This window comes from Lepidochelys kempii, chromosome 2 (assembly GCF_965140265.1).
Source record: "Lepidochelys kempii isolate rLepKem1 chromosome 2, rLepKem1.hap2, whole genome shotgun sequence".
Taxonomy (NCBI): Eukaryota; Metazoa; Chordata; order Testudines; family Cheloniidae; genus Lepidochelys; species Lepidochelys kempii.
In genome coordinates, this window is record NC_133257.1 from 254,853,486 (window position 1) to 254,874,810 (window position 21,325).

The window sequence follows — 21,325 nt, forward strand, 5'->3', positions numbered from 1 at the left end:
CAATGCCCCTCTGCCATGTACATTGGTCAAACTGGACAGTCTCTACGTAAAAGAATAAATGGACACAAATCAGATGTCAAGAATTATAACATTCATAAACCAGTCGGAGAACACTTCAATCTCTCTGGTCACGCAATCACAGACATGAAGGTCGCTATCTTAAAACAAAAAAACTTCAAATCCAGACTCCAGCGAGAAACTGCTGAATTGGAATTCATTTGCAAATTGGATACTATTAATTTAGGCTTAAATAGAGACTGGGAGTGGCTAAGTCATTATGCAAGGTAGCCTGTTTCCTCTTGTTTTTTCCTACCCCCCCCCCCAGATGTTCTGGTTTAACTTGGATTTAAACCTGGAGAATGGTCAGTTTAGATGAGCTATTACCAGCAGGAGAGTGAGTTTGTGTGTGTATGGGGGTGGGGGGGATGTGAGAAAACCTTGATCTATGCAGGAAATAGCCCGACTTGATTATGTAAAGAGTTGTCACTTTGGATGGGCTAGCACCAGCAGGAGAGTGAATTTGTGTGGGGGGGTGGAGGGTGAGAAAACCTGGATTTGTGCTGGAAATGTCCCACCTGTTGATCACTTTAGATAAGCTATTACCAGCAGGACAGTGGGGTGGGAGGAGGTATTGTTTCATGATTTCTGTGTGTATATAAAGTCTGCTGCAGTTTCCACGGTAAACATCTGATGAAGTGAGCTGTAGCTCACGAAAGCTCATGCTCAAATAAATTGGTTAGTCTCTAAGGTGCCACAAGTACTCCTTTTCTTTTTCCATTTTTTAAAATTCACCAATAAATACAACGAAGAAGAACTTGTAAAGCACAGATAAATATGTGTCTTTGAGTGACAGTGTCTGTGGAGTCAGTAAAGAAATTACTGAAGTGGAACAAGGGTTGCAATAAAAATGACACAGATTGGATTTAGGGCTCTAATCTTCTTTCTCTGCACATAGGTCCCATAGCTCTTGTTAATGTTAATAGGACTTCTTTGCCAGGAGAGTCAGCCATGTAATTCATCTTACTGCTGTGCCTTTTTATTAGCAGGTATTCCCTTGTCTTCTTTAAAAACTTAAAGAAAAGGAGTACTAGTAGCACCTTAGAGACTAACCAATTTATTTGAGCATAAGCTTTCGTGAGCTACAGCTCACGAAAGCTTATGCTCAAATAAATTGGTTAGTCTCTAAGGTGGCACTAGTTCTCCTTTTCTTTTTGCAAATACAGACTAACACAGCTGCTACTCTGAAACCTTAAAAACTTTAGTAGATAACACTGACACCGGGCGGGCGGCACCTGGCAGGAAGGAATCCCATTCTGTTTCTATGGCTGATTCTGTGAGACATGTTCCCTAGGTACAATTGAGAGAGAGATGTGGAAAAGTGATTTGAGCACAGGATTGGAAATTGGAAACTCATTAGTTCTAATCTCAGCACTGACACTGGTTAACCCAGTGGCTCTGCTTGTGTTGCTTATCCTGTCTCAATTTTCCCATTTGTAAAATGGGAATCATAATTTATACTTACTTACCTCACAGGGCTTTTGTGATGATTAATTAAATAATGTTTGTAAATCTCACTGAAAATGAAAAACTCTCTATATTCTAAATATTGTTATTGTGAACACCAGTGCATATTAACCCAACCTAGTACTTATTTGAACATTGATCTCAAGCTTGATTCCGTGAAAGTCATTGTCTGAGTGGTGCTATTGGCTTAACCAGAGAAATCTGCAGTGATTAACAAATACAAATTATATAGTAAGAATCTTTTAGCCTGAAGATACTGAAAGAACAACTTGTGAGTCAGATACTGCCCTCAGAGTCCTAAAATTTCTTTTTTAATTTATTTAAATCATGATTTTAGGACTTCAGTAGCTCAGACATAAGTTAGGGATTTGTTACAGGAGTGGGTGGGTGAGATTCCGTGGCCTGCGTTGTGCAGGTGGTCAGACTAGATGGTCATAATGGTCCCTTCTGACCTTAAAGTCTATGATTCTATGAAAATGTGGCTTGGACCTGTCCTAACCTTTGCTGTTAGGTCTTTAATTCTTTTCACTTCTGTAGCACTTTCTTCTTTGTTCTAAGGTCTACAGATCCATTACAGTGGGTACTTCAGCCTCTTTGCAGTGTGGGGACAGAACCAGACTTGTCAGTCACTGGCAGTATGATAATACCTTGCTCCCTGAGGTCTCCATGCTCCAGAGATTTTCTGAGGAAAATTCCAGCGTTTGTTTCAAATTTCTGACTAACAATTTGGTTAAAAAAATTGTCTGTCTAGTCCCCAGCTGTGTGCTGAGGCTGCATTTGTCTTTTGGGGAGATTGTCCCCTCAGCTCTGCTTCCCTCTCTGAGGCATTTGCAATGGCTAGTGCCGCTGCAGACTTCTGGGAGAGAACTGGGCTGAGAAAGCCAGAGGCAAAAGGTCTGCTGTGTCTCCTGCTTCACTCCTTGAGTGTCTTGTTGGGGAGCTCAGCCAGCTCTGTGGGTAGAGTGGAGTTTCCGCTCACGGTCCAGTCCGTGAGTCTCCACACGAGAATCAAGTCCACAGATCTGATCCACACTGGAGACAAGTAGGTCATCCAGAATAGAGATGGGAATTGACATCCAAAGATTCAGGTTTTGTTAGCTTGGAGAAATGGCCCGCATGCCCTGCATTAGAAGAGTTATGCTTTTTCCTCAAAATATAGTTAATGCAATCTGTAATTTAGGAAAGCAGAATGGAATGATCCTGGCTGTGGAAGTAGTCTCAAGTGGAGGAAAATTGAGGAGATGGGGCATTCCCCTGCTTTCAGTGACTGACCGCTCTAGTTATGCCACCAGACTACAAACAGACTGAAGTACCCACTGCAGTGGGTCTATGGACCTTCACACAAAGAAGAATGGAGATTTTCAGGTAAGCAAGGATAAAATGTTTCTATTCAATACAATAATCTCCAAGTCCTCTATGAACATTTACATAATTAGGCTTTTCAGCACCTTCGGAGTTAGAAGAGGGGTCATTTCACCTACTGCTGAAATTCTGAAATCTCTAGACTTGAATTTAGCAATGTTTAAGAGTTGATACAGATAGGACAAAAACAACAAGGAGTCTGGTGGCACCTTAAAGACTAACAGATTTATTTGAACATAAGCTTTCGTGGGTAAAAACCTCTGAAGAAGTGAGGTTTTTACCCACGAAAGCTTATGCTTAAATAAATTTGTTAGTCTTTAAGGTGCCACCGGACTCCTTGTTGTTTTTGTGGATACAGACTAACACGGAAAAAGAAAGGAGTACTTGTGGCACCTTAGAGACTAACAAATTTATTTGAGCATATGCTTTCGTGAGCTACAGCTCACTTTACGGCTACCCCCGATACTTTACAGATAGGACAGTGTAACGGGGTGGTTACCTGCTCCTGCCCTGTGGGGCTTAAAAGCCAGCCCTGGGAGAGAGCCAGGGCTGAGGGCAAGAGAAGCTAGGCTGATTGGGGAAGTGGCCGCAGCTGGGCCTATAAAGGGGCTGGCTGAAGCTTAGCCAGTCTCTCTCTGCGTTCAGAGAGGGAAGGGCCTGGCTGCAGGGACCTGAGGGAGTACCTAGATTGGGGCAGGGCTGAGGGGGAAAGGCCAGGGGAGCAGGGGAGCTCTGGCCTGGAAACCCCCAGCTGCGAGGCCTAGATTAAGGCCTATTAGGTACTGGGATTGCAAGGGGGCAGCCCATGGGTAGACAGAGGCAGTAGGTCCAAACCCCATTGCCTGTGATGAATGGCTGATACACTGCAGTCCGCCCTGGGGAGCGGGGCTAAGCAATGACTGGCAGTAGCCAAGACTGAGGCGAGGTACGGGTAGTGGGTGGGGGTTCCCTGGGGAGGGGAGACCCTCAGGGATTGTTGGGGTTTGCTGCCAGGGGGCAGCACCCAAGTGGAAGGAGGCACCGGGTCCAGAGAGGGACTGGGGCTGGCGTTAAGGTGGATCACCAGACGCCAGAGGGCACTCCAGAGGCTGATGAGCTAATTCCCAAGGACAACCAGCAGGAGGCACCGCTGGGTGAGTCCGGCTCTATTACAGACAGACAGTGAAGAGGAATAACATATCTATTTGAAGCTGCAGGGAGATTTAGGGATGGCAGAAGTTGTTTGTTTACTTGGGTTAGATTTGGCCATTACACTGATAATAAGATCCATATTTTTACATCAAGTGTTGTGGGATCTTTAATGGTCACAAGTGGTCATGACCCCATTTTTATATCTGATCCAAAAGACAACAGCTCAAAAGCATGTGACCACCTCACCCAGAGGCGGTGGAAGCTTGCTTGGAATGCGGGTCAAGGGGTTCCTTTTGGTGGGGATAGCGGCTTCTGGTCCCAGCCCAATCACCCCGGTTCCTCCTTGCTCCCTCTCATGGGATTGGTTGCTGTGGCAGCTGTTCCCGCCCCTCTAGTCGCACTCTTGCCTCTGCCCCCAGCAGCCATGGAGCCCTGCCCATCATAAGTAGCATGGTTGGTGATATGCACAGAACATGTGTGTAGTTTACAGGGAAGATGCACCGGGGTAGAAACAGGGATCAACCGCTGCAGTATTTCCATTGTGGGGGCACAAGCTCCCTGCTTGGTTCTGCCATCCTGACCTCACTCCATGCTGGGGTACTGATTCAGTACAGACTCAAAGGAAAGGGAGCCACTCAGATGTGGAGATGCAGCCTGTGGAGACTGCTCCCCAGTGATCTTCTGCATTGGTTGCGAGCAGCATTATCACAATACTGTACATTTAGGAAGGCCATGCAGAGGTGTGCTCCTCAGATTCTTGGCAAACTGCCAGCATGGCTTCTTAATTGACCAAGATGGGCTGTCTACTAAGATAAAATAACGTATGTTTTCAAAACTCTAATGGTACACACTCCATTATCCTGCTCTTTCATCTTTACATTTTAAACTACAAATCCCATTAATTAAGCTACTGATGTCTTTGAACATGGTTTTTATTTTCCAGTTCATTTGTGCTGTACCAGCTAATTGGGAGAAACTCAATCCATCCCCCACATACATAAAATATAGTCAGTGATAGCCAGATTACCTGTCCTCCCCTCTCCCCCATCCCCCAGTTTACTATTTTCTGTATTCTTACAGGGGTTCTGCCTAGGCAAATGAAAGGAAGTTTAATATTTGTATTGTCTCTTCCTTCTATAGATCTTATAAAATGTCTTTTCTTATTGGTTAGTGCCTATCTAAATCATTCACTCTTTCACTCTGGCCCATGATGATAACAGTGATGGACCTATAAAGAATCACTCAGGAGCACAAAGCATAGCTTTCAGCTTGGATTGACCTGGTGGATATAGATGGTAGGATCTGTTTTCTTGTTTTTTGTTTTATGTATGTTGGACATTTACCAGTACATTCTTTCTTTTTAGTACGTTTGAATTAAGTAGCATCTGAGAGGCAAGGAATTTTGCCCCCCCCTTTTTTTCTCAGTCTTATGTCTTACTTTTTTATACAGTTATTGCTATATGTACATTCTAGCAAATATTGGATTTGTGCCTTTCTGAGTACATTTGATCTTTTGGTTTACTACAGAGTCACTAAAGAGGTGTGTGAGGCTATATCTATGTACAGAACCAGTGCAACAAGCTGGATTAGTTTTCTGTTAGTGCACACAAGGAAAAACTTCAAGAAGAGCAGGATCTGGCACTCCGTAGTTATTGCTCCCCTCCTCCTCACTTGAAGTCCTGGACAGAACTCCTCCTAAATCAGGAGTGCTCATAATACACCCTGTGGAGTCCTAACATGTAGTTCTCAGGGAGAGGACAAGGCTGATCAAATGCAGATTTTTAATGGTGATAAACTCTACCAGCAGGCTAATTGTATTCACTTCTCAAGGAAGTTACAAGTACTATCCAAGCCAATATATATTCTTTATATATAGTGCTGATCCAATGCTCTGTTATTACCATTTATTTATTTATTTATATTGTGGTTGTGCAGACAGTCCCCAGAGACCCATTTTGCTAGTAGAAAGGACAGTCTTGGCCGTGGAGTGGACTCATATATAAACTTGGACCCCTTGTCCATGCTCCCAAAGCTTTTTGATCTTGGTCATTATTCCTCTGGGCTGCTCACCTTGGTCTCTCCTGTTCTTCTCTTAGTGGGGTATTTCTTACTGGTTCAGAACACAACTCCCCGCCTGGTTAATAACATGAGCTGCAGGGAGTACATCACCCCACTTCTCTGATCTTTTCACTAGCTCCCTGTTAAATATTGGGTCAGATTCAAGGTTTTGGCTCATATCTTCAAAGCTCTTCATGGAACTGGCCTAAGGTGTTTGGGGTGACTGCCTCAACCTGGGTGAGCCACATATCTTGTGATGTGCTACTGGCACAGTCAGCGTCTGGGGTAAAACTGGGGGGCAGTGGGGGATGTGACAGGAGACGGTTTTCCCATGACTGTAGCATTTATTCCTGAAGCTTTCAAAATCATCCTGAACCTTAGCACCTTGACAACAAAATGCTAAATCCTCTTTTTCAACCTGGCCATCCCATAACGCCAAAAAGGCAGAAAAAAACAAACGAAAAACAACCCTCAAACACCAAAGTGTAGCCCCTGCTGACCAGAGACAGCCCCAGAAATATATCTTTACATGTACGTAATTTTAAGAGGCACATAGAGACCATGGCAACAAGCCCTATGTAAGAACCTAGACAAAATGATACTGAGATTGTGAGCCTGAGTGAGGGTGGAACTGAAGGCTAATTAATAGAGAGAGAGAGAGACACACACACACACACACTTTGGAGGAGGGTAAAGTTACGAAGTTCAGGTTTTGTTATGTTGTTTTTGAGTTGCCCAGGATGAGATGTCAGAAGGACAGAGATATGAGAATGAACAGAGGAGGAAAGGCATGGGGTAGAGGCAGATCTGGGTGTCATTGCTAAAATTAACCTGCTAGATTGACCCTAGAAAAGGTATACTATGTTTTAGTAACAGGGAGTGGTCTGAAAGGTTTATACAGTTTAGTGATGTCTGATAGTGCCGCACTGCATCATAACCAGATAAAGCCATGTTCATGTCCACTGTTTATAAAGGCTGGTGCTGCACCATGGCTCTGTACCATGGCTAAACCAACTCAGTTTGTTGTCTCACACACAGGTAAGAACAAGACTTATGATAAACAGTACCCACTATGGTAAGGCTTATAGCACAGTCAGGCCCTGAATTACTTAATACTCTCTCAGCTGATGTATATTCATCCTGCAGTATTTATTCTTTGTTTCCTAATGTTATTAATCTTTCAATTGTCTTTTTCATTCCCTTTCATAATTTAAAAAACCCGGTATGGGGTCATTTGGAAGTCTCTGCTTTTCTACAATCGGCTTTTTTTCCACCTGGGGAAAAAATATTTGTTTGGCTAAATACAAACTCAGAAGAGAGAGAAATGTTTCTAAACTCTCAAGAGGATTTTCTGAACAATAGGGAGCTAAGAAAACTAAAGGGTTTTTCAGTGTCCCTTTAAATAAATTGGCAGGAGTGCAAAGGCTATCCTTGGGCAATTGAATTAGCTGAAGAAAAGGACTAGAATAGTTTTCCCACAACAGAAGTGCTTTGTTGGCATAGGAAAGAAAGCCTCATAGCTGTTCTGCTGCAGTGGGTTTAACACCTGGTAACAGCATGCTGTACCTGCCAATGTTGGAAGCTACAAATTAGGGAGGCTTGTAGAGAAAAAAGACATGCCTTCTAATTCCGTTTAAATACATTGGACAGCAAGAACATTGTGGAGGGACAAAGTGGAATAACGACAAACATACTGTTCTTTGAAAGCCTCTGCATTTTCACTTATGGAATCTAGTTCCTCTTGCACTGAGCTATGGTACAGTATAACAAAGCTATGTCCACTCTGGAATTGAGTAGCATTCTTGCTATATTTGTATAAGGGAGTTTCACCTCCCCCAACGACCTGCATTCCTTTGCCACTGCTGCAGGGAGCTAAATGGAACTCTCTTATGTCTGTTAGCTAGTTAGCCTTTTGTCTCATTGTTAGAGTAGTTGGGCCAATTGCACTGGGTTATTTCTGAGGCTATGTCAGATTCCCAAACCCTGTAGGGAGTTCAAGAATTGTGCAACCTGCACTTAGCCATCTTGCCAGAGACAGATGCACACATTTGGAGCCTAGTGTGCCTGAGAGAGGCTCTCATAGTGTCCCAATTCAGTTTACCATGTCTTCATTCCTTGGACGAGGAGGAAAACACATTTAAGACTGCAGGCACACTTAGCTTCCTTTTTGCCATTAAAATCACTGCTTTGAGAGACAAACTTCTGCACCTCAGGAAAAGGAAGGAAAAGAGGAAGAATTCCAGTCCACAAAAGGAGCCTAGGGAGAAAAAGAAGAGCAGTTTTTATTCTCCTCCTCCACCAATTCATGTCACTTTGGAAACTCCTTACCAGTCTCAGCACCTCCTCTTTGGCTTCTGGCTCCAGTGCCAAGTGACTTGAACACCTCGTCAGTGCTCATGCCTCCAACACAGTCCATTTCCCCTCCTGTGACTGGGGATTAACTCTTCAACAGTCTGATGCCCTCTTCTTTAGTTGCTTGCCCCTTCTCAATCTCTCTCTGTGGACGCGTTCACACCCTCTTTGTAACTCAACATGCATCTCTTTGTGGCGTGACCCTCTGGCCAGCTCACTATAGTTTCCTCTTCTGGGATAACAAAGTCCCTCTGGACAAACTGTCTCAGGCAGTCTTCCGCTCCACAGCCCAAATGATGCCACTTCCCCAGTGGCTGGTACAGGAATGTGGGCCTGCCTTCTACACCGGGTTCCAGCGCAGGGACACTTTGACTAACAATAATGATCTACACAATCCCAGAGTCCATTGCTGTTTCTCTAGGTTGCTTCTTACCTCTCTTATCTAAATCTGGCCCCTGGGTTACCAATGGAGCTTCCTCTGCTCCCTGTGGCTATTGCACCCTTCTCAGGCTCTTGCCAGAACCTATAGTCCAAGGCAGGATCCCAGGGTTTATTCTCCCCCTAGACCTCCTCCTTGTCTTTTGCCAACTGCTATCCTCTCTAGGGAGTGACTGGAGAGTTCCTTCCTGCAACCCCCTTCTTGCTCTCCACTTCCTGGTTTTAACCTGCTCAGCCTGCCCCTGCCTAGCTGGGCTTCATCATCAGTCACACTTCATCAGCCCTGAGTCTCCGCTATTTGCAGCCTTTCACAGGGTTAATTGGCCCTTTTTACTTAGGTTTTGTGTGGGGTACACATCCCATCACATCTCTGTCAAAGCTTTTGGCTATTCCTCCACTGCTTGGCTCTGCACAGCAGTATTCATCGCTGGTATCAGAGCTGTCTTGAAGAGCAGGAGATCCCACTGGCACAGACCAGGCAAGCTCCTCCTCTGATTGGCTCTAGAGAGCCTGCTCAGCTTCCCTTGCTCCATCTTCCTGGGAAGACTTTATGCAGGGCCCCCTTCAGTTGATAATGAGGCTCAACATCCAGGAGCCAATGAAGGTTTTGCTTGATGCTGCCAAAACTAGCATGGCACAGACTTTTTAGCACCGGTGATAATGTTGACACCGATCCCCCTTCTGATACTGGGGGCACCTCCATCAGCAGCTTCCCTGGCACTGGGCCTCATCTTTGGCAACACTGCCTTCAGAGGCACCCATGTTTCCCTCAGACTCCTGAGTTCAACTCCAGATTCTGGAGGGGAGAGTGCTCCAGTGGTTATGGTTATAGACCTCTTGCTTCTGTGTCTCCAGCCTGTCTTTTCGCCCTCCCCAGCCCATGGTCCTGTCCTGCTTTCCCGTCTATCCATCCTCCCCCCACCCTCCAGCTCCTCCCCCCACTGCTTCTATTATCGACACATCTCCTGGCTCCTGCCTCCTTCTTCTTTCTCTATTCTGTCCGCCCCGCCCCCACTGCCTGCCCTCTCCCCAGCTGTCCCTTGGGTCCTGCCCCTTCTGCTTGTCCCCATTCTCTGGCTTCTGCCTCCTCTCCCCCTCTGCTCCTTTCCACTCTCTGGCTTCTACAGTACTCTCTACCCTATTTCTCATCCCTCTACATTCCAGTCAGGCTGCACCCTCCTCCTCTTCCTCTCTAGCTGGGCACTAGCAAGGGAAGCATTGAGAGTGAAGGAGAAATAGGCTTTCTGATCTCAGTTCCTGTATCTGGCACCACAGTGGCCCCTGGAAGGTGCAGTTGCAGGGAATCTTCTGCTCGGACCGTGAAGCCGTGGGGTAGAGCATGCTCAATGGAGACAAAAATCTTTGGAGAATTCAGCTGCCAAACTATAACAAGCGTCCACTGAGCATGTGTGGATTGTGGCTATATTTGGAAGAATTTTCAAAGGAATGACAAAAGGTATATCCCTCACACCAGAGTGATGCTTCTGCCAAATTTCAAGCACTTGCTTCAAAATATGGAGGCTGTAGGGCTTCTCAATGAAATGGTTGTAAGACTATTTTTAAAAAAAAAAAAAAAAACATGGGCAAAACAATGTATTTTTCTCTAATTTTGTTCTTGGAAGTGGCTTAACTATTTTAGCTGAAATTTAAATAAATAAAATTCAGCTGAAGACCGACAACGAGCTTGGAAAGATTCAGCCTGAATGGTTAAAACTTGGCAAAGTTCTGAGCAATTGAAAACAGGGTCTCATGATAGGTAGGGTCAGGGAATCTTAACTGTAGACATAGTTATCAGGTCCACCTTTAATAAGAGACCTCGTTCAGCTTTCAGTGACTTCACTGTAACCTTAGTATATTTATAGGCATTAGAAATGAAAAAGACCTGCTAGACTTTCCAATGCATCTCCTGCATTGAGGATGTTCAGGATCCTATTCCACATCCTGGCCTTTTTCCTACTATCTCACTTTTAAAATTCTAGAGGGAGCAGATGAGCCACTGGTATTGATCATCTGCATCTTAATTCATGGAGGATGAACATTGATTTTCTTACTCTTCATCTTGGGGATTGGTCCTGCTTTGAGCAGGGGGTTGGACTAGATGACCTCCTGAGGTCCCTTCCAACCCTGATATTCTATGATCTCTGTAGGACTAAGTTATTGTTCTTTGACCTCTTGACAAGAGCTCTGATTTTCAGAGGCCCTGAATGCTGTCAGCTGTCAGTGATTTCAGTGGGAGTTGTGAGTACTCAGCAGCATGGAAAATCAGGCCAGAAGTGAGCAGCTGCAACCAGGTTTTTAAAAATTTCTTTTATACTGGGAGGCTGGTTAATTGCAAAAATGACAGCATCAGGATCAGTAGAATTAATAGACCAAGTTGAGATGCAACTCTCTCTCTGTTCCTCTGAAATCAGCTGTCTACTGTAAACTGATGACTTGTACAGTTACCTTAAATACCAAAATAATTTGTCTTCCTTGCTTTCTGTTCGAAACAGTTATTGAAGTGCATAATAAGCCAGTAGCTAGTTAGCTTTTTCTTTCTGCTTCTTTAATTTTTATACTGCTACTCTTCACTGTACTAGTGAGCATCTTCAATGTAAAATCATTGACAGTAACCGAGTCCCTGGTGGACTTCATGGAGTCTCTGGCACTTCTCTCCTATATGATAAGGTTGTTATAATGAGGCTGCATATTTTCTTTCTACCTTGTTAATTACCACTATGGAGATAGCGCATCTGTTTAGTGGTGTACGGACATGATGCACAGGTGAGTAGAATACAGATGAATAGAGGCTATGATTTAACTAGGTCGGTGGCAAAGCAGGTTTTGGGAGGATGATGGATGGAAATGGTAGGCCACAAGTTAATGAGAAGGAAGTAAGGATTGCTTCAGGGTTTTTCTGTAGGGATGTGGCACCAATTCAGAGGAGTTCATTGGTTATGGGATGTGCTACTAGAAGTGTGTTTATAGGAGAGTTACAGCACCTTTGCTTACCATTGTATAAAAATAGTTGTCATGTTTCACATCCGAGGCAGCTATACTTCTGTGGCTAGGGAATGGACTTCTGTATAAATAAATACACCTTGCAGAGCACTTTTGGTATCCTTTAGCATAAAAGCTGACATATAAACACTGGAAAATACTGGTATTATTTGGTATTAGCAGATTGTCAATGTCATGCCTATCCCCAATACCCAGTAATGAGGCTTGAGATATAGAAAAGTGGATGGGATTGACAGATTTTCTCATTTTATGGAAGGAGTTGTCTAGTCAAAGGTTGGTTTGTGTTTTTCTTCCTTTTCAAGAAAGAAAAGGAATAAGGTCCTATTTAAATGTATCTTCAAAACACACATCTAACTAAATTAGCAGAAAAAGAAAGTAAGAATTTTATTTTATTAATTTAGTTTTATCTTGAGCCTGCCTTGTCTACTGTTGTGTTGAAATTGAAATTGAAATTGTCGAAGTTTAGGGTACTATGAAGCAATTCAGTGCTTATCCTCTTCTCCATCCCCAAGTTTTTAGCTGTGGTTCTGACCCCTTCCCTGGTCTTCACAAATTGAAGAGGGATTTGCAGTTAATTGTAGTGCCTCTTGGTGCTTCAGGTGGTGCATCTAACTCAGTGGCTCTCAAACTTTTTTACTGGTGACCCCTTTCACATAACAAGTCTCTGAGTGCGACCCCGCCTTATAAAAAGTGTTTTTAATTTATATCTTTAACACTGTTATAAATGCTGGAGGCAAAGCGGGGTTTTAGGGTGGAGGTTGACACCTCGTGACCCCGCATGTAATAACCTTGTGACCCCCTGAGGGGTCCCAACCCCCAGTTTGAGAACCCCTGATCTAACTAACAGGGAGAAAAATCAAGGTAGGCTGAATGAACTTTGGCCTGATTTCAGAAAGAAATCTCACCTTGCAATTGTCCTTCCAGAACAGTTTGTTTGACCATGTCTCCGTGTGTAGCGCTTGAGAAAACAGTGGATACCTGTATCTGTCATGGTAAATGCCACCAAGGAATGGGCAGTATATTGATTTTGTACGCACAGCAGTATTTTATTAAATATTATGAATTGAATTAGGATGAGATTTTGAAAAACACTCAAAGGAGATGGAAGCACAAGTCCCATGGAAAGTCTTTTAGTCACACTTATGCTCTGAGCTCCTTGAAGTGTTCAGAAAATCCAACCCGTAATGAATATTTTAAGATGTTCATATAATATATAATTTAGAGCATTGAGGCTGTACTGAAGCATCATATTCAGTTTATCATTTAGGAGCTGGTCTATCAAGGTATTCAGATCTCTGGCCCATTTTGGTGTTGAGGGAGCTCAGCACTTCACAAAGCAGGATCAAGCCCTTAGTGATTAAATTAAAGCTGAGAAAAGAAAGCAAAACACGGCATTGGATGCTTTGAATTCTAATAGGCAAGTTCACTGTAGTCTGCTCTCAATTGTCCTGCCAACTCCATCCTTTTGTGAGGGGAAAAATGATTAGCCTGCCATGAAAACTTAATTGAGCAGCTGATTGCTGTTTGTTACATCTCAAGAAAAAAGCTGAACGGGTGTTTGATTCTTAGAACAACAATTTGAACTTTTTAAAGATCTGTGTTTAAAGTATCTAGTGGCCATTGAGGATGTTGCTATTCACCTGCCTTGATTTGTGTGACTTGAGCATATGTCTCTGAACCACTGTCACATGTCTGCTTTTTATTTTATGTGAAATGAGTTGCTGGTCTCAGTCCAGTTTCCAGTCAGCAGGTATCCATGTGACAGCAATCACCACAAGAGTTAGGACTGGCAGTCTTGGCAGAGAGGCCAGAGACTGAATAGACTTGTAAACTGAATTAACTTCTTGTCTCTCAATGCTCCCATACATGTTCTCTGAAGGAATATGGCTGCTCTCCTCTGATTGGGAGTAGTAGCTCAAACCATGGCAGCGAGCCTGTTTCTGTTAAAAGAAAGGTGCGGCCAGAAAGTGACTCAGCAAGAAGAGTGCCACCTACCGAATCAGCAGTGGCACTTGTGGTCTGTTCTCCTGGATGATCTCCTATTTAAATAGTCACCTAGATCAGCCCTGTCTCAGGAGATCACAGCCTAAGTGACTGTAGGCAGACAAATAAGGGCTGTGGGGATTGTCAGAACCCTCGCTGGGCTGGCTTTCATTTTGGACCCGGCTTTGGGCCTAATCTGGTGCCAATTGAAGTTCCATTGACTTCCATGGTTGTTGGACTGGGCTTTTGGTGAAGGAAATTCTACACTTGGAGGACTTGAGAGCGGATTGGTAATGCCATTGCAAAACATGCAAGCAGTTAAATGCCAACACACAGCACTCTTTAGCCAGAGGCCATATTGCCTTGTATTGTGCTATTTTCAGATTGCACAAGGGGAACTGGGGCTGTACTTAGATGGGAGAGTTAATGAATTCCTCAGGGGAGGGAGGGAGGATAGTTATTAATTGTGGCCCAGAATCAGCTAGGTGCTTATGCACCTCAGTAACTTAAAGCATGAGAGCAGCAGTCCTAGTCCAATGTTTCTTCCTTCTGTGAAGTATTCTCAACTCTGAGAGTTAACAGCTGAAAAAGAATATAGACAAATAAAGGCTGAAAAGGAAGGAGAATTTGTGGGCTTAGATTACCTCTTGCCTCCTAAAGAGTAAAAACAAACCAAAAGAGCTCTAAAACTAATGCTGCTTAGATGTTATCATTGCTTTAAAAATGTGGCTCCAAACTCTAACTTCTAAATAGCATTTCAAGGTTTTGTTGATGCGTTCAGTTTAATGTTGTCTGTCTTTCTCTCTCCAAAAATAGTGCATGTACATAACATATCAGTGCACTGATAATTATGGTCAAACCTGAGTGCTAAAATGCTAATATTTTATTTTCTGTGCTCTGTGTTGACAACCCTAAGAGACTATAATCAGGTTCCAACCTAAAGAGTAAATCATCCAAAGAATAATGTTATGAAAGAGGATACCATTTCACTCAGATCTCACTAGTTTGTCACACTTACGTGCTAACAATAGTTCAACAAGGGGTTCCCAAAGAAATAGACTCCCTTGGTGTATGAATACTTCCGTTATCCCAGGTGCTTGCAGAGAGGAAGGCTGAAGGACTGGGACATATATTCATTTGTTTTCAAATTTAAGCAAAAATGCTTTTCCTCAGCAAGAGGCAGCAGGACTGTGGAAACAGATACATTAAGCTGCACTTCGCTGGAAATGTTTATTCTCTGTTGCTGAATAGTATACCAGGTATGTTGATAGCATAGCAGAGAGTTCAACTTGTGTTTTTTTAAATGGGAATAGGGTAATGTCATAAATATAAAGGGAAGGGTAACCACCTTTCTGTATACAGAACTATAAAATCCCTCCTGGCCAGAGGCAAAACCCTTTCACCTGTAAAGGGTTAAGAAGCTAAGATAACCTCGCTGGCACCTGACCAAAATGACCAATGAGGAGACAAGTTACTTTCAAAGCTGGATGGGGTGGGGGGGAAAAAAAGGGTCTGTCTGTCTGTGTGATGCTTGTGCCGGGAACAGATCAGGAATGCTCTTCAGAACTCCTGTAAAATGTTAATAAGCAATCTAGTTAGATACGCGTTAGATTCTGTTTTGTTTAAATGGCTGATAAAATAAGTTGTGCTGAATGGAATGTATATTCCCGTTTTTGTGTCTTTTTGTAACTTAAGGTTTTGCTTAGAGGGATTCTGTGTTTTGAATCTGATTATCCTGTAAGGTATTTACCATCCTGATTTTACAGAGGTGATTCTTTTATCTTCTCTTTAATTAAAATTCTTCTTTTAAGATCCTGATTGCTTTTTCATTGGTCTTAAGATCCAAGGGTTTGGGTCTGTGTTCACCTATGCAAATTGGTGAGGATTTTTATCAAGCCTTCCTCAGGAAAGGGAGTGTAGGGCTTGGGGGGATATTTTGGGGGGAATACGTCTCCAAGAGGGCTCTTTCACTGTTCTTTAATGTGCTTGGTGGTGGCAGCATAGGGTTCAAGGACAAGGCAAAGTCTGTACCTTGAGGAAGTTTTTTAACCTAAGCTGGTAAGAATAAGCTTAGGGGGTCTTTCATGCAGGTCCCCACATCTGTACCCTAGAGCTCAGAGTGGGGAAGGAACCTTGACAGATAAGTTCCAGGGATATCTTGAACTTTCGAGGGGAGAAACTTCTTTGGTTCTCCCACCCAAATACCTGACACTTGGTGCATTCCAAAGGCATAAAATTATTTCATCAGAAATATTTTTTTGAGCTCAAGGGATAAGTCATCCCTGACAGAGAGAGACGTTCTGTAAATATCCAGAGGGAGTAACTGCTATTAAGCGTTGGGAGATTGTGGGGTAATTTGTACAGCCCTTGATCACTAGTGCTTATTAAAGATCATATGGTACTATCATCAAGGCTTGCTCTTGGTCTTTTAGCCAGATTCCATCTTAGGTCTTTGTATTCTGACTACCTAAAATTCTTCCTTTAATTTTAGTTGGATACTGCAAAATAAATAATGTAATAGTACTCAGAATGTGCTTGGTACTTAGTGTATAATCCTGTAGAAAGATACTGTGTCTTTCTGAGAGCTTACAGTCTAAAAAGACAAAAACATGGATGAAAGAGAACAGTATCCAGCATACGAAGGGTGGTCAGAGTGATGAATGACACACTTCTTGTTGGTTCCTTTTTTAGCATAAGTAAAAACAAATAAATGTTGGTGTCTTCACTTTCTGTCCTAAGCTGCTGTTGCTGTGTTCTGTTATGCAGCTGCTGCATTCTGCTCTAGAGGTGACTGCACAGTTTGCTGTGGAAAAGGTATTCTTGTTGATAAACCTGTTAGAAGCAGATTGTGGGACCTGGGAAGTTGAGACACAGTGTTCAAATGGTTTTGCCCAAAGTCACACAAGAAGTCATTAGTAGAGTTTGGGATTAGAACCCAGGTATCCTGACTCCCAGTCTTCTGCTCTAACTGCTGGATTCCAGTCAGCTTGTAAAGTTTACTTAGAATAATAGAAGTTGAAGAAGGAAAAGAAGTGTTATGAAGTTCTAAAGAGTATACTATAAATTGCTGAGCATTGCCCAAGGATTTCTGTATACAGCCTCCAAAAGCTGGTATTCAGTTGTTCATGGGATTTGTTCCTGTTCGAAAGCTAGCCTACCACCTAGAGGTAAAACAAAATACTTCAGACTGTTCTTATTTGCAGTGTGAATTCTTTAAGGTCCAGCAGGTTTTACTGAAAAATGTTATTCAGTTGGATATTGTAGTACTGCAATTGAAACAGACACATATAACTAAGATATTTTGAGGTAGGGAAATGGGATAGTGGTGGGTGTTAGGAGAATATCATATTAGATTTCTTAATCGTGGTCTTGAAATATGTCATAATTTTCATGGTATAGATAACAGTATTCGGATTGCAGTCACTTTTATTTTTGAAGCATAATTACATGCCCATTTAGAAGTGATGATAGGTATTAGCTCAGAATGATAAACCCATCCTCCTCCACCCCACTTTTTGTCTGGGGCTGTAACTGTACACAACAGTTAAATTCCAACAGCACCCGTTACCTTTACTAGACTAAAATGTGATGTGCAGTTGGAAATGAATCTTGGGTAACTGCAGTCTAATGAAGTCAACCAGAACATTCTTGCTGGGATTTTAGTAGCTACAGTAGCCTGTGAAGCAATGAAATAAATTCCAGGAAAATGCCTGTAAATGAGCCTAGGGATTGACAGAATTATCTTCCACTGCTTTTCCATGGATTATGACTAGTAGCTGGTGAGTAGTAAATTATAAATGGTGAAGTTTAATAATAGCAGACAAAAATCTTGTTAACTTAAAGTGAAGGGGTCGGATCTTCACACAGATCTGCGTGCTCATGTGATTTCTACTATGTATACATATTAGTTAAACATCTAGATCTTTAAATGTGAGAACAGACCATAAATAAGAGCATAGAACTACAGAACATAAATCAATAAGAAGTCACTTCACTTCTCCTTTGGGAAATCATTAAAAATAACTCTACTTCTAATTTTAAATTTATAGGATTAGAATTTATACCTAGACCAAAAAGGGGAGGAAATGTGAATGAATTTTATTGTACTGATATGGAACAGAATCTTAAAACATTTAGTGTGAGGAGTTAGGCCCTGATCTTGAAAACATCTGTATAACTCTGCTCATTAATCTCAGTGGGACTCTGCTCATTAACCTCATGTAAGTCTTTGCAGAATTGGGGCATTACACTGGTTATGAATCTGCATCCTCAAAGTTTTCGATCTTTCAGGCTATAAATAATTATTTTACTTTCATATTAGAAGATTTTAGCGATTATTTATTTCACTGTGTTACTACCCTACATAATTAGAAAATTATCTAGTTAGTCTGACTAGATGAGAGTTTTTTAGAATATAAATCCCTTATTATTTTTAAGACTTGGATTATAATACCAGGAATGATTAATAAGATGTATCTATGAAGATTTAACAAGTTAAACGGAATTTTAAAAAAACCCTGAAAGATCAATTTTAGTGTATTCATTTTTATTAGCAGTGATGGTGATGAATAAATATTATAATTCAATGTAAGTGATTTTATAGACTATAGTGTAGCAGGCAACTGGGTAAGGTTTATATTAAAAATATTTTTGGAGGCCTGCAAATACTGCTTAACAAAGGCCTGGGAAGGTCTGGAATTTTGGATCCATCTTCTCACTGCCTCTTAGGAATTTATGCACATAATACATTTGTAAGTAACATTTAATGGAGTGATCTGGATAATTTCTTCTGTTACAAAACCTTCCTTAGCCACACACTGTTGTACAGCGTATTGTGCACTAATTCTCTGCTGCCCCATAGAGGCTGCTGCACTTACATTGTGTGCTTGCATAGGATCAAGTTTTCATATCTAGGCTTGTGCAACTGCATATATCTACCTATATCTCCGTGCCTACTGTTGCTGGCACCCAGTGCCGAGAGGCTAAACAACAGCTGGAGTTGGTTTGCTACCCGGTATGCGTCACCCAATAATTACAACAGGGTGGAGAAGCAGAAAAGTTTATTTGCAGCTGCAAAAAGGTACAGGGAGAATAGAATCTCAAATCCTGCACACAGAGCAGGAAGTTACACAGGCTTTTATAAATTTTTTTTTTTAGCATACTTATTTAATAGCAGGCTGCCCTAACTATCCATATAGCCAGCCAATCCAGTTCTCAGCTAGTTCCCTTGTTCTTTGTATTATTTGTTAAACTATACATAAAGCTGCTTTATTGAGCATTGTTTTTTTCATATTTGCCCTGTTCGGCCTTGCTTAGTTTTAGGCAGTCTGACTCTGCAACATATTGTTGCAGATCCTCAGCATAACTGCAGTGAGTGCCTCCAGGCGGGGGGGGCCAAGGACCCTTGGGCCTAGTACGCAGATCTGCTGCGAGTGCCTCCAGGCGGGGGGGGCCAAGGACCCTTGGGCCTAGTACGCAGATCTGCTGCGAGTGCCTCCAGGCGGGAGGGGGGGCCAAGGACACTTGGGCCTAGTGCGAGGGGGCTTCATCGACACTCGTGGTCTTCCATCCCCTCGAGTTACCTAGTGGCCATGCCCCAGTGTCCCCAACAACTCCCTCCTTTGAGAACACTTAACAACCTTGGCTTTGAGTTTTCTTACTTGGGCTACTTATTTTTTTATAATAGGACTTTGCATAAGCACTTTGTGATAGCCCTGAAAAGAATGACTTATTAACTTTTGCAAAAGGGCCCTGACACATGATACTGCACAGCATAATACAAGCAATACAGGAAAAAGAAGTTTCAATAACAGGCTAAATAAACCACCAAGCCAAAACGACAAACCCCAGCCTGAAAACAAGGTTTGCAACCAATTGCTCTCTGGGGCAGTATAGGCAAACTGTGCTCTGGCTCGGGCATGGGCCTTAGCCTGTATTACTTTTTTATAGATTTTATAACTGTTGTTATTTACATATACACAACATTGGGGCCTGACAAGGGCACAAACCCCTCCTTGGGATGCAAAGAGATAGTCCAAAGCCAGCCTGTTTTGGAGGGAAAACGTCCTGAGCTGCTGTATTTCTTTATTTAATGTTTTTACTGCTGATTTTAAATTACTAACCGAGTCCTCTAACTCTAAGGCCACTTTCTTAAGTACCATTTGCAGCCTTACACTATAGCGGCCTATGCATACCATGGCTGGCCCGGAAAACAGTGGCGCTATTCCCAGTACAGAGCACCCTACAAGCTTCTCGGCTGTGAGGGAATTCTTCATATTGCCCTTTAATGCCGTAGTCAGTCGCCGCAGGGTCTTTTCTCGTGACTTAACAGAGGTGTCTTGGGCATTTCTAATCTTTCCTTTGGGCAGTGTGGCAGTTATGGAAAGATGAGGAACTTCATGAGCTATATAACAGCTACCTGTCCAGTTGGCTGGCAGCACCTTGTAAGCCTTTCGGCCACATACAAAATAGTGACCCTGTAGGGCCCAGTAAGGACTGTTTCTTAAGAGGATTCCTGGGATATTTAAGGCTGTTTTTTTAAACAGTTCATATGCCCCTAAGGGGGCAATCCATCCTCCTGATTGGGTACAAGTGGGGGCGTTTCTAATTGTGCTTTCAAATTACATTCGCCACAGGGACCAATACAAACCCACCATTGGCTTGCTACATTGGAGATATTAACTGGACGGCAAGTTATATTTCCAAACCTTTTTTTTTTTTGTGGTAAGATTATTTGTAAGAGTTTTCCTAAAAGGGGAGGAACGATTACACCCACACTGTTGGCCTCCCCTTTTGGTCTTTATCCAATACCCATTAGCCCACTGTGTAATAACACAGGAGTTTTTTCCCACAGGACGCCCATAGTAATCAGATTGGTTTCGGGTAAAACATAACACTCCCTCAGTGAGTACTGCAACTGAATACTCCTGGTCCTTATAGGTGGCTTGCTGTAAAGAGGTCTTATTCCAGAACGGCGAGTCTGTTCTTTCCTGGTCTTTGGTGGTGGCTAATTCTGCTAGGGTCAGGGGCAGCATGTCAAGGGGCATTCCCGTTTTGGGGGATAGTGGAGTTGGAGCACATACCCAGCAGTCAGTCTGGTTTGTTAAAGTAGCAACATGGTGCGCAAGCGAAACAAAGGAGTTATGCTCCCGATATGCACAGTTTGGAAATACCAATACAGAGAGTAACAATGTTACCCAATTAATTATTACCAGAGTCTTTTTAACCCAGGGTCTCCAGTGCCTGGGTGGGCCCATTTTAGCGTTAAGATGCCCCCTATTTGTGTCTTTTAAACAGTAGCTTTAGCCCGAGATCGTCACTAGATGAGGAGTCAGCAGGTTGGACGGTCTACTGTTCTGCTGACGAGGGGCGGGCACTGCCTTCAGACGAGAGTGATGGATCCAGTTCTTGTGTCCCTCGATCTTTGCCGCTGTATGGGAGACCAGCAGGACGGTATAGGGTCTTTTCCACTTTTCCT

The 21,325-nt window shown here is 42.8% G+C and overlaps 1 protein-coding gene across 9 annotated transcripts in view; it reads left to right on the forward strand.

The window, feature by feature from the left end:
- Nucleotides 1-21,325, forward strand: part of PRKAG2 (protein kinase AMP-activated non-catalytic subunit gamma 2) — a 386,863-nt gene that overhangs the window by 50,275 nt on the left and 315,263 nt on the right. The window contains exon 1 of one of the 9 annotated variants that reach the window (XM_073334624.1): nt 17,610-17,627. The exons of the other annotated variants lie outside the window; for them this stretch is intronic. The gene's annotated coding sequence lies outside the window, so the exon portion shown is untranslated. Of the gene's footprint in view, nt 1-17,609; nt 17,628-21,325 lie in introns of those variants that run through there. 9 annotated transcript variants of the gene reach the window in all.